General features: G+C 40.0%; 1 pseudogene; it reads left to right on the top strand.

Moving 5' to 3' along the window:
* The first annotated feature begins 7808 nt into the window (after positions 1 to 7808).
* On the top strand, positions 7809 to 8373 carry LOC105510538 (annotated as a pseudogene).
* The last annotated feature ends 5541 nt before the right edge of the window (positions 8374 to 13914 follow it).

Here is a 13914-nt window from a genome sequence, read left to right as displayed (position 1 = left end):
GTTAGCCAGGATGGTCTCGATCTCCTGACCTCGTGATCCGCCCGTCTTGGCCTCCCAAAGTGCTGGGATTACGGGCTTGAGCCACCGTACCCGGCCCAAGAATACACAATTTTGCCAGGTGCAGTGGCTCATGCCTGTAATCCCAACACTTTGGGAGGCTGAGGCAGCTGGATTACCTGAGGTCAGGAGCTCAGGACCAGCCTGGCCAACATGGTGAAACCCCATCTTTACTAAAAAATACAAAAAAGAAAAAATTGCCAGACGTGGTGGTGGATGCCTGTAATCCAGATACTCAGGAGGCTGAGACAGGAGAACTGCTTGAACCCTGGAAGCGGAAGCAGCAGTGAGCCGAGATCGCGCCATTGCACTCTAGCCTGAGCGACAAGAGCAAAACTCTGTCTCAAAAAAAAAAAAAAAAAACAAAACGCAATTTTATGTATCCATTTATTGTTAACTGACATTTGACTGGTTTCCAATGTGAGGTTGTTATAAATGATTACAAAGTCATATATAAGCTATTATCAGTTTTGATGCATATAAAAATGCATGGATTTTTAAAAAATATCTAAGAATGAAATTCCCAGCATATATGTATACACACGCACGCGCGCACACACACACACTCAACTGTGGCAGGTAATGCCAAACTGTTTTCCAAAGTTGTTATAGTAAGACCTTATATCTGGTGAGTAAGATGGCTTAGAAATAAATAAAAACCTTTTTTCCCTCACAAGCATTAACATTCCTCTGACTGAGCTCTCTAAAACACTGATTTGTTGTTCCTGTTTTAATTCATTGCTGAATACAACTATATGAAAACTATAAACTGTAGTGGGGTATAACAGCTACATGCTCTGAAATCACTTCAGCCAAATTAGAATCCTGATTCTATCCAGCATTAGATTATCAGATATGCAAATAAGCTCACGGCTTGGGTATTTCAAAATAAGGGACCAAAAAAAGTATAAATTCAATTCAAATAATTTGATTTAAATCACTTAATGAGGTACTCGTCATTTTAAAAAACCAGAAATTTGCTGAGTTTGCTTATCTTTTGCTTATTTTATGGTTTGGTATTGATTTTATTTTCAATTACGTTAGCAATACCATTATTACTTCAATGTTTGGTGACTTAAAGGTTTAGAGACAGGAAATCATGACTCCGATTCTCTCATTCATTCATCTGACAAATATTTATTGAATATTGAAATGGACACGTATCAGTTTTATTTTTGACCACCCAGCATCTGAACTCCCTTTCTGTGTTTAGAAAATCTGCCACTGTGTGTATCTTATAAAAAAGACTGGGTGTCCAAACCAATCATGAAAGCGGAAAAAGACCAGATATTTGGCCAGGCATGGTGGCTCACACCTATAATCCCAGCATTTTGGGGGGCCAAGGCGGGCGGATCATGAGGTCAGCAGTTTGAGACCAGCCTGACCAATATGGTGAAACCCTGTCTTTACTAAAAATACAAAAATTAGCCGGGCATGGTGGCGCCCGCCGGTAATTCCAGCTACTCAGGAGGCTGAGGCAGGAGAATCGCTTGAACCTGGGAGGCGGAGGTTGCAGTGAGCCAAGATTGAGCCACTGCACTCCATCCTGGGCGACAGAGTGAGACTCTGTCTCAAAACAAACAAACAAACAAACAAACAAAACCCCTGATATTTGTTCTCCCTATTTAGGGACTAAGCACATAGATTGGTCAATTATATGCACTCATGCAGAATTTGAATCTAGAGCTGAAGTAGCAAAAACAGTTTAAGATTCATTCTCAGGGCTGTTTCCACCATATAAGGATACATGAAGTCAGCAGTCTGCCACCCAAAAGTGGGCCCTCACCAGAACCTGACCTTGTTGGCACCCTGATCTCGAATCTCCAGCCTTGAGAACCATGGGAAATCAATTTCTATTGTTTATAAGCAAAAAAAAAAAAAAAAAAAATCATTCTTAGAGCAGTGATATACAGCACCCAGTGGCAATGCTCCAGCAATGGCATCCAGTGGCATCAACAGTGTGTTCAACATGAAAAGGATATAGCATAACTTTGGCTATGATCTAGCCTTGAGGTTTGTTTCATATTTGTTCTCTGAGTCTGGTTCTCCAGTCTTCTAGTCATTTCTGTAAGCCAACCAAGATGCTTCCAATAAATTCCTTTTCTTTGGTTCAGCTAACCAGAATTAATTTCTGTCATTTGCAACCAAGAATCCTAAAACGGTACCTCTAGCATGTGCCAGGCTCTTAAGAACCAGGCACTAACACACAAAGACAAATGAGACATGACCCTGCCTTACAGGGGTTTAATAGAGAAGGCAGACAAGGAAACAAGCAATATAATACGTGATAAGTCTGTAACAGGAGTAATCACAGGAAGCACAAGAAGGACACACAGCTTAGGCTTGAGGAGTCAAAAAAGAAAGACATCATATAAATTCTGAAATATGAGTAGGTGATAGAGGAGAGATGGAAGGGGATTCCACATGAAAGGAGGAACAAGCACAAGGCATATCACCTTTTCTTTACTCATCATCTCCTTCCTAGACAGTATCAAAAGTATATTTGAATATACCTCGATAAAGTTAGAGGGAAACAAATTTGAAAGATAAAAGTGACAAAAGGAAGACTGGTCACTTTTGTCGCTTTTATCACAAACCTCATGCTTCAAACATACACACACCACCGCTGTCGTCTCCACAAATCTAGCCAAAACTATTTTCCTTCTCTCCTTCTCATCTCAGTCACTTTTCAGAACAGTCAACCTGGGCTTTTAGGGTTTTTTCATTTGTTTGTTTTTGGTTGGTTGATTATTTTTAATGGGGTGGAGGAGGAATCATGAATGAGTGGATAAAGGAACTGAAAAGAGAAGTAAAGGTGTTAATCAACTGTAATCAGTGTAGTGAAGCACAAGGCATTCTACCAACAGCCTGCACTGGTTTTCCTTAACAGTAGGTACAATTTTATGAAGAAAAATACTGATATAAAATGTTTTATTGGCCGGGCGTGGTGGCTCATGCCTGTATTCCCAGCACTTTGGGAGGCCGAGGTTGGCAGATCACTTGAGGTCAGGAGTTCGAGACCAGCTTGGCCAACATGATGAAACCCTGTTTCTACTAAAAATAAAAAAATTGGCCAGGCATGGTGGCTCATGCCTGTAATCCCAGCACTTTGGAAGGCTGAGGACGGTGATCACCTGAGGTCGGGAGTTTGAGATCAGCCTGACCAACATGGAGAAACCCCGTCTTGACTAAAAATACAAAATTAGCCAGGTGTGGTGGCGCATGCCTGTAATCCCAGCTACTCAGAAGGCTGAGGCAGGAGAATAGCTTAGAACCGGGAGGAAGAGGTTGCCGTGAGCCCAGATTGAGCCACTGCACTCCAGCCTGGGCAACAAGAGTGAAACTCTATCTCAAAAAAACAAAAATAAAAATAAAAAAATTAAAAATTAGCCAGGCATGGTGGTGCACACCTGTAATTCCAGCCACTTGGGAGGCTGAGGCAGGAGAATCGTTTGAACCTGGGAGGCAGAGGTTGCAGTGAGCTGAGATCATGCCACTGCACTCCAGCCTGGGCAACAAAGCGAGACCCTGTCTCAAAAAAATAAAAATAAAATGTTTTATAAAATAACACATATATGCTATTTTCTCTAAAATTATAAAATTACAGAATGACCTTGATTTTAGAGATTATGTTTTAAAATTACATTAGGTTTACACAATGTATCATTTTTGCATTTTAAAAAAATTTTTTATGGATACTTAATAGTTTTACATATGTTTACTTTTTTTTTTTTTTTTTTTTAGGGACAAGCTTTCACTCTGTTACCCAGGCTGGAATGCAGTGGCACAATTACAGCTCGCCTTAACTTCAAACTCCTTGGCTCAAGCAATCCTTCTGCCTCAGCCTCCCAAGTAGCCACCACACACAGCCTATATGTTTACTTTAATTAAAACTATGCACTTCATAAGCTTTATAAGCTCTACCATTTTCAGTCATCCACTGCATGCATGTTCAGGCTTATACAGGAAAAACTACCATAGAAGGAAACTAACAAACCAACCACTACTAGAAAAATTTGAGATCCCATCTCTACAAAAATTTTTTTTAATTAGCTGGGCATGATTGCTCAAATGCCTGTGGTCCCAGCTACTCAGGAGGCTGAGGTGGGAGGTCTGCTTGAGCCCAGGAGGTCAAGGCTATAGTGAGCTATGATCACACCACTGCACTCCAGCCTGGGGTACAGAGCGACACCCTGCCTCAATAAGAAAAGAAAAGAGACCGGGCACAGTGGCTCACGCCTATAATCCCAGCATTTTGGGAGGCTGAGGCAGGCGGATCACCTGAGGTCAGGAGTTCGAGACCAGCCTGGCCAACATGGGGAAACCCTGTCTCTACTAAAAATAAAAAATTAGCCAGGCGTGGTGACGCATGCCTGTAATCCCAGCTACTTGGGAGGCTGAGATAGGAGAATCACTCGAACCTGGGAGGTGAAGGTTGCAGTGAGCCAAGATCATGCCACTGCACTCCAGCCTGGGTGACAGACCAAGACTCCCTTAAAAAAAAAAAAAAAAAAAAATTGCAATAAAGGAATCTGAAAGCAAATGATCAGTGACATCTCATTCCCAATTCCCAAAATGACATCAAAATTATATAACAAAAAGTGATTTGAGTATTCTACAATGTACAATTGCCTCTTGAAAAAGTCAATCGTTACTACCATGTGAAGGACATGTATGAAAAAAAGTTTTAGTTTAAGTTTCGTTAAGTTAAATGGGGTAAAAATTCACTTCAGTCATACTGAACCATTTACAGTTTCCCCCTTTACACAACTCCATGCCACCTTTGCAAATTCAGTTCCTCCTATCACAATATCTCTATTCCAATGGCCAACTACTACGTAACACCGGAGACCTGCTCTTCGAAGCCTTCCTTACCCTTTTCTCCATGAGAGACTGTCATGGAGACATGTCTCTTTTCTTATGCTTCCAGAATATCTTGCACATATCTCTACTATGATTATCACATTAATACTCTATTTATTTCTCTGAACATCTATTCTTCTCAACTAGATTATGCATTGAGAGTAAGCAATGTTACACCCCCATCTCTGTAAACATCTGTTCTAGCACACTCCCTGGCAGAGTAGGCAGTCAATAAATGTTTGCTAAATGAAGAATGATGTGATGTATTAATGGTATTAATATTAGGTTAAAGAAGATATATATCATCATACATATATGCTCATAAAATAATGACTGAAACTTCCAATTCTGTACGTGGAAGCTAATCACCTCCATTGTTTTTTTCTTAAAAAAGGGAGACATTTTTAGTCTTCACAATAATCATGTATAGATTGCGGATGAAATAAATTAAGTTTCCTACTATATATAAAACCACTGAGCAGTATCTTTTTCATTTCATAAAAAATCATATTTTTTTTATCATTAAGTATTCCTTTGTATTCACCACTTTTTAGAAAGTCTATTTACCTACACACCTATCCTCTGAGAATTGTATGCCCTGTATCACTCTCCTTCCACAAAAACTGGGCCTGAAAGCCATGTTTTATGAACCTTTGGCTTCATCAGCAACAGCTGATTAGACATAGATACCTGTCTCTAACTGAATTTTCTCCCAGAGGTTCAGAATGAAATCACAGAACCATGAGCAAATATGTGAATTTAAAAGTTAGAAGACATGTCCAGCCATGTGCAGTGGTGAAAGACAACATGCAAAGTAAGAAAAATGAAGTGGAAAAGCAGGAAGACTCAGAGAAATCATGCTACCCCAGGTAGTAAGAAAATAGCTGCATGGGGCCAGACACGGTGGCCTGTAATCCCAGCATGTTGGAAGGCCAAGGCGGGAGGATCACTTGAGGTCAGGAGTTCGAGGCCAGCCTGGACAACATGGTGAAACCCCACCTCTACTAAAAATACAAAATGAGCCGGGTGTGGCGGCATGCGCCTGTAATTCTAGCTCCTCAGGAGGCTGAGGCAGGAGAATCACTTGAACCCAGGAAGCAGAGGTTGCAGTGAGCCGAGATTGCACCATTGCACTCTAGCTTAGGCAACAGAGCAAGACTCTGTCTCAAAAAAAAGAAAGAAAAAAAGAAAATAGCCGCCTGGGTTATAAATTTCCAGTTCCTGGTTTCCCTTCCCCTTCATGAGTCTTGGCTGTACTTCTATCAGGTACTGTGAAAACTCCAGTATCTTTGCCTAATGGGAACTAATTTCCCTTTTTTGGGTAAGCCAGGTTAAATTTTTTAAATTACAAACAATTTTTTTTTTTTTTTTAAGACAGTCTTACTTTGTTGACCAGGCTGGGGTGCAGTGTCATGATCTCAGCCTACTGCAACCTCTACGTCCCAGGTTCAAGCGATTCTCCAGCCTTAGCCTCCCGAGTAGCTGGGATTACAGGCACACACCACCACGTCTGGCTAAGTTTTGTATTTTTAGTAGAGATGGGGTTTTGTCATGTTGGTTAGGCTGGTCTCGAACTGCTGATCTCAAGTGACCTGCTGCCTCGGCCTTCCAAAGTGCTAGGATTACAGGTGTGAGCCACTGCACCGGGCCACAAACAAAAAATTTGATTAAACCTCAAAAAAGAAAAGCAAAATATCAGTTAATCATAGAAGCGAAAAAAAAGTTTTGTTTAAAAAAATGGCTGTTAGGCCGGGCATGGTGGCTCACGCCTGTAATCCCAACACTTTGGGAGGCCAAAGTGGGCAGATCATGAGGTCAGGAGGTTGAGACCAGCCTGGCCAATATGGTGAAATCCTGTAGTCCCAGCTACCGGAAGGCTGAGGCAGGAGAATAGCTTGAACCCGGAGGCGGAGGCTGCAGTGAGCTGAGATTGGGCCAATGCACTCTAGCCTGGGCGACAGAGTGAGACTCCGTATCCAAAAAAAAAAAAAAAAAAGGCTGTTAAGCTGGTATCTTCAGATATTCCTCAGCATGATAAAATGAAAAATATTCACCAAACATAGCAAGTTCGAACAATATTCTATAAATCCAACTTCAATGTAGCTATGAGTGAGTATGAATAAAATTCTATTACAAAGTTATGGTGTCCAGAAAAAATGAGAGATTAATAGGGAATTTCTTAGACTTTATCCGAACAAATTATTTTTTAAAGAAAAATAATATCAGTTACTACAATTTTGACCAAAAAGGGGGTGAGATTTTTCTTCTCCGGTGATAACAGCCAGTCTTACCTAACAAGCCAAAGTAACATTCTATAGTTTTCCCCACCCATCTACACCCATTTATCTTAAAAACATGACATTTCAGAGTACTCAACTAAAATACTCAGTGGTAAAATACAGTGACCTTAAAAAAAAAAAAAAAAAACCGTTCCCCAATACCACAGTCATTACAGCTATACCTCAGAAATACTGTATGTTAGGTTCCACATCACTACAATAAAGTCGATATCACAATAAAGGAAGTCACACGAATTTTTTGGTTTCCTAGTGCATATAAAAAGTTATGTTGCAGGCCGGGCATGGTGGCTCATGCCTGTAATCCCAGCACTTTGAGAGGCCGAGGCGGGCAGATCACAAGGTCAGGAGATCGAGACCATCCTAGCTAACACAGTGAAACTTTGTCTCTACTAAAAATATAAAATTAGCTGGGCATGGTAGCATACGCCTGTAATCCAGCTACTCAGGAGGCTGAGGCAAGAGAATCACTTGAACCCGGGAGGCGGAGGTTGCAGTGAGCTGAGACCATGCCACTGCACTCCAGTCTGGGTGACAGCGAGACTCCATATCACAAAAAAAAAAAAAAAAAAAAAAGCTATGTTGCTTTCAGCTCAGAGGAGGCCAACGTGCAACTTTCTTCAATTGTCCCAAATCTAAGTTCATCTGACACCAGCCGCCTCCACCATGCCACCAAAGTTCAACCTCAATGAGATCAAAGTTGTATACCTGAGGTGCACCAGAGGCGAACTCAGAGCCACATCTGTGCTGGTCCCCAAAGATTGGCTCCCTAGGTCTGTCTCCAAAAATGGTTGGTGACAGTGCCAAGGCAACTGGTGACTGGGAGGGTCTGAGGATAACTGTGAAACTTACTGTTCAGAGCAGACAGGCCCAGACTGAGGTGGTACCTTCTGCCTCTGCACTGATTATCAAAGTCCTCAAAGAAGCACCAAGAGACAGAAACAGAAAAACATTAAACAAAGTGGAAATATCACTTTTGATGAGACTGTCAACATTGATCGACAGATGCAGCACCTATCTTTAGCCAAAGAACTCTGGAACCATTAAAGAGATCCTGGGGACTGCCCAGTCTATGGGCTGCAATGCTGATGGCTGCCATCCTCATGGCATCATAGACAACATCAACAGTGGTATGGTGGAATGCCCAGCTAGTTAAGAAGCACAACGAAAAATATTTTAACAAAGGTTCATTTGACAACTAAAAGATAAAAAATATTTATACCATAGTCTAAGTATGCAATTGCATTACATCTAAAAAAAAGTACATATCTTAATTTTAAAATACTTATGGTAAAAAATGCTAACAATCATGGGAGCCTTCAGCAAGTGGTAATCTATTTGCTGATGGAGGGTCTTGCCTAGAGATGTTGATGACTGATCAGTGTAGTGGTGGCTAAAGGTTCAAGGGGCTGTGGCAATTTCTTCACAGAAGACAACAATGAAATTTGCCACATTGACGCTTCCTTTCATGAAAGATTTCTCTGTAGCATATGATGCTGTTTGGGAGCATTTTACCCACAATAAAACTTATCCCAGAGTGCTGGGATTACAGGCATGAGCTACCATGCCTGGCTTGTTCCCAGTTTTAAAATAAGACAAACTTACATGTGAAACTGGCCAGTCTCACGTAATTAAAGCTTAGCAAGACTAGGAAAATCTACATGTCAACAGCCAGTTCAGAGATAAAAACAAAACAAATAGTACTTTTATGAAACTTTCCAAGATTATATAGTTAGTTCTAGTATTCAGAAAAAATGAAAAATGTTAAATTCAGAGTAAAACAAAGGTTTATGAAAAATTAAACACTGACTGCCATAAAAAGAATTTTAGGGCCCCACAAGGTGGTGCATGCCTACAGTTTCAGCTACTCTGAAAAGACTGCTTGAGCCCAGGAATTTGAGGTCGATCTGGGGAATATGGCGAGACCGCATGTCTAGAATAAATAAATAAAAATTAGAAGAAAAAAAAAAACCTTTTTTTTTTTTTTTTTTTAAGACAAGAAACTCTGTTGCTGAGGCTGGGGTGTGTGGCACAATCATAGCTCACTGCTGCCTCAAAGTCCTGGGCTCAAGTGATCCTCCCACCTCAGCCTCTACAGGGGAACACTACCATGCCTGGTTAGTTGGTGTTTTGCGTGTGTTTGTTTTTGAGAGTCTCACTCTGTTACCCAGGCTAGAGTGCAGCAGTGCGATCTCGGCTCACAGCAACCTCTACCTCCCAGGTTCAAGCGATTCTTGTGCCTCAGTCTGCCAGGTAGCTGGGATTACAGGCATACGCCACCACACCCAGCTAATTTTTGCATTTTTAGTAGAGATGGGGTTTCACCAAGTTGGCCAGGCTGGGATTACAGGCGTGAGCCACAGTGTCTGGACTATTTATTTATTTTGTTTTTTATTTTTAGAGAAATGGGGTTTAGCTATGTTGCCCTATTTCAAACTCCTGGGTTCAATTGATCCTCCTGCCTTGGCCTCCCAAAGCACTGGGATTACAGGCATGAGCCACCACACCTAGCAGGAAAAAAAAGGTTAAGTAAAGATTTATTGTAACTGTTTACAATAATGGAAGAAGGCAGAGGTATCAATAATTTTGAATGACATATTGCAGGCTCGAGTGACTCGTCCACCTCGGCCTCCCAAAGTGCTGGGATTACAGGTGTGCACCACCCCGCTAGGCCCATTCTGTGCTCTTGTTCAACCTTTCTCTATAACATGCTTTCATTTATGCCCGAATAAAAAAATACAATCTTAATACAGCTACTTCCCTCACACCTTAATCCAAAAGAGGAAAGGCTAGTTAAATGCTACAGTACAGATTAAATGAAGATTAAAAGTAAGTAAAGGGCATTCCTAGAGTTTAACCAGTGCTATTAATAAGAAAAGTATGCTGAATTTTAAATAAGCAATTAAGTGGTACAATTAAGAAATACTAATCATCATCAACACCAATTTTTAAAAAATTTTTTTTTTTTATTATTATACTTTAAGTTCTAGGGTACCTGTGTACAACATGCAGGTTTGTTACATATGTATACATTTGCCATGTTGGTGTGCTGCACCCATTAACTCGTCATTTACATTAGGTATATCTCCTAATGCTATCCCTCCCCCTTCCCCCATCCCCACAATAGGCCCTGGTGTGCGATGTTCCCCTTCCTGGGTCCAAGTGATGTCATTGTTCAATTCCCACCTATGAGTTAGAACATGCAGTGTTTGGTTTTCTGTTCTTGCGATAGTTTACTGAGAATGATGGTTTCCAGTTGCATCCATGTCCCTACAAAGGACACGAACTCATCCTTTTTTATGGCTGCATAGTATTCCATGGTGTATATGTGCCACATTTTCTTAATCCAGTCTGTCACTGATGGACATCTGGGTTGATTCCAAGTCTTTGCTATTGTGAATAGTGCCGCAATAAACATACGTGTGCATGTGTCTTTATAGCAGCATGATTTATAATCCTTTGGGTATATATCCAGTAATGGGATGGTTGGGTCAAACGGTATTTCTAGTTCTAGATCCTTGAGGAATCGCCACACTGTTTTCCACAATGGATCAATGCCAATTTCAAATTTGTGACAGAACACCAAATGCTGGACCTCTTAGAAAGACTAATGGTCAACTTGCCATGACATTTTCAAAAGCTAGAGTTGTATCTTGCATTTTAAAACCCAGGATTAGTTGGTTTGTTCTTTCATTCACTAATTCATAGCCTGGTGGAGGAGATATATAAATTAAAATACTTAAGAGCAACAATAGTTATAATAGCTTAGTTACTGAATATTTATTAGTCATAGGCATTGTTCTAAGTACTTTACTTGCACTAGCAAACATAACCTTCACAAACACCTTATGAAGGCATCATTAACCCCATTCACAGGGAAGAAAATGAGGTACATGGAGTTAACACAGTCAAACAGCAAAGTCAGGTTTCAATCCCAGGCAGTCTGGGTCTGGACGCAACTACTTTATCCTGCCTCTCCAATACTATAGTTCATTCCATAAATTCTTACTGAGTGCCATCTCTGGTCTGGGTGCTTGAGCTATAACACAGTTACCAACAGATTTCCAAGAGGGACCCAAATCTCCAGGTAAGAGTATGGATCTGAGAAGGCGTTCTAGAGAAAGTAATGCCCAGCTGAGTCCTAAAAGTTGTAAAGGAGTTAGGTAGGCAAAAAGAAAAAGGAAGGAGGAAACAAAGGCATTCCAGGCAGAAGGACTATATAAGCAATGGTCAACAATCCAGAAACAGTATGTATATTCAGCGAATCGTCAAAGAGCAGCTCTGCAGAGCTGGAGTGGAAAGTGGAAGACAGAAATTACTAGAGTTAAGATTAGAGAACCAAGTATAAGCCAAGTCATGGAGAGTTTTAATGATACATTAAAATTTTATCACATTCACAATGGGGAGTCAATAAAGAATTTTCAGGTTTATGTTTCAAACATACCATTCTAGCAATTCTGAGAAGGTGAATCTCAAGGAGATAAAACTGAAGACAGGAAAATCACAAAAAGGTAAGGAAATAGTTTCTAATAAAGCAGAGGTTGGAACAAGGATGCTGGGGAAGTGACTGATTCAAAAAATATTTAGGAGATAAATCCAGCAGAATTCAGTAAATAAATGGATGTAAGGAATGAGAGAGAGAGAGAGAGAGAGAGAGAGAGAAGAAATCATGAAGGATTTCAAAGTTTCCTTCTTGGTTGATGAAGTCAACAGTAGTACATGATGTCTTTGAAAGAAAAACTATAGGTAGGTAAATAAAGTCCAGTTTGGACAAGAAGAGTTTGAAGTGAAGATGATAAATAAAATAATTGAATCTGATGCTTTGGAAAGAGACTGATGCTAGAAAAAATGGCCTGGGGAGTAATGGGTAGATACACAGTAATTGAAACTATAGGGATAACTGGTAAGTTAGGACAATGTGAAGACTGAGAAGAACAATTGGCCAACTCAGAAACACCACTGTTTATGGGACAGGCAGAGAATACACAAAAGGGGATGGCATGGTGGAAGTCATGGGGCAGAGTTTCTTGAGAAAGTATTATCGTCATTGGTTACTTTACAAGAGCAAATTTAGTGATATGAGAAAGCAGAAATTAAACGACAGTGGGATAAAGAGTAAATAAGAGAAAAACGATTTTAGGGCCCCACAAGGGCCCTTGTTGTTGATACAGACAACTCTATCAATTTTCTCATCTGCAAAACTGAGACAGTAGGTAACTGTGAATACTAAACAATGCACTACACAGGACCTCACATATAATAAGTGTTACAGGCCCTCATAGACTGTTTTCATCCTTGTTCACTACACCTAGCCACATCAGGTGCCTTTCTGCTCTCAAACATCCCAGGCCCCTTTGCATTGCAAAGGTTTGCACTTGATACTCCTCTTTCCTCACTCAGCTCTTCACATTTCTGGCTCCTTCTTGCTTGTTGAGTGTCAATCTCCCAATAGAGGGTTTCCCCAAGAAGTACTCTAACGACTCTCTTTCGTTCATTCTCTCAGATCACCCTGTTTTACTTCCTTCATAACCCGTACTAGTCTTCGAACTTTTCTTGTTTATTTAAAGATAATATGCCAAAGTGATTAAGACTGCAGGCTCCACAATCAGACTGGTTGCAAACTGCAGCTTTGTCATTTACTAGCAATGCGACCTCAGACAACTTGTTTAACCTCTCTGTGTCTTAACTTCTTCATCTTTAAAATGGGCAAAATAACACACACACACACACACACACACACCCTGAAAACAGACAAAAATAAAAATAAAAATAAATGGGCAAAATAATTACCTCATAGACTTCTTGGGGGAGTTAAATTAGCTAAAACATACAAAGTTACTACAGGAATACAGGTACATTTTTAAGTTCTCAAATATTACATATTTAATTACAGTAATCTTAATGTTCTATCAAAGAGCATTTATCAATATGTAACAGATATTACATATTGTAATATCTGTAGCAATAATAATTCTTAGTCCAAACGTAAAGATGTCAACTAACAACCAAATGAAGAAGTGCTATTCTAAGTAAACCTCAGGAAACGCTACTGATGGAAGGGATCTTTTTTTTTTTTTTTGGCCACAAAAGTCAGGAGGGAAAAAAAAACACATCTGAAGCTAAAGATCTTCAGTTGAGCAAGGGAAATTTTTTATAAGCTTTATATGTAATTACTGTGTAATTCAGATCAATTTATAAAAAAATAAAAATAAAATACAGATGTTGGGGAAAAGGTTTGACTTAAGTAACTTTGGGAAACTTGAAACTGGAAACTCTAACAACAAAAAGAACTGTACATAAGCACTACTCTTTTTTGGTAAAGGCATTTCTCATGGAGATACAGGTTAACAATTCTAAAAGTACTGCACATGGACGATGGGACTGAACAAATAATTTAATGGATGCCAGATGGCGTGAGCCAGATTTCTCACTTTTGGAGAGGGGGGTAATAGATAACAGGGTAAAGCTAGAATGAACTATATAGTACTGATAGTCAAAGGCATCAGTATGAACTCATGTTTACCTTAATATAGATACAGATAATAATTATGTATGTGTATACATACATATATTTTCCAGGTCTATACACTGAAAAGGCCTAGAAGTCATGATATTACAACAGCAATGAGCACACTGAGTAACCAGATCTTGGTTTCTAACATGATTCACCAAAAAATAGAACCAGGGATCCTTGGAA

The sequence above is a fragment of the Colobus angolensis genome, unplaced genomic scaffold (genome assembly GCF_000951035.1).
Source record: "Colobus angolensis palliatus isolate OR3802 unplaced genomic scaffold, Cang.pa_1.0 Scaffold19, whole genome shotgun sequence".
Taxonomy (NCBI): domain Eukaryota; kingdom Metazoa; phylum Chordata; class Mammalia; order Primates; family Cercopithecidae; genus Colobus; species Colobus angolensis.
This window is presented reverse-complemented; position numbering and strand designations above follow the sequence as displayed.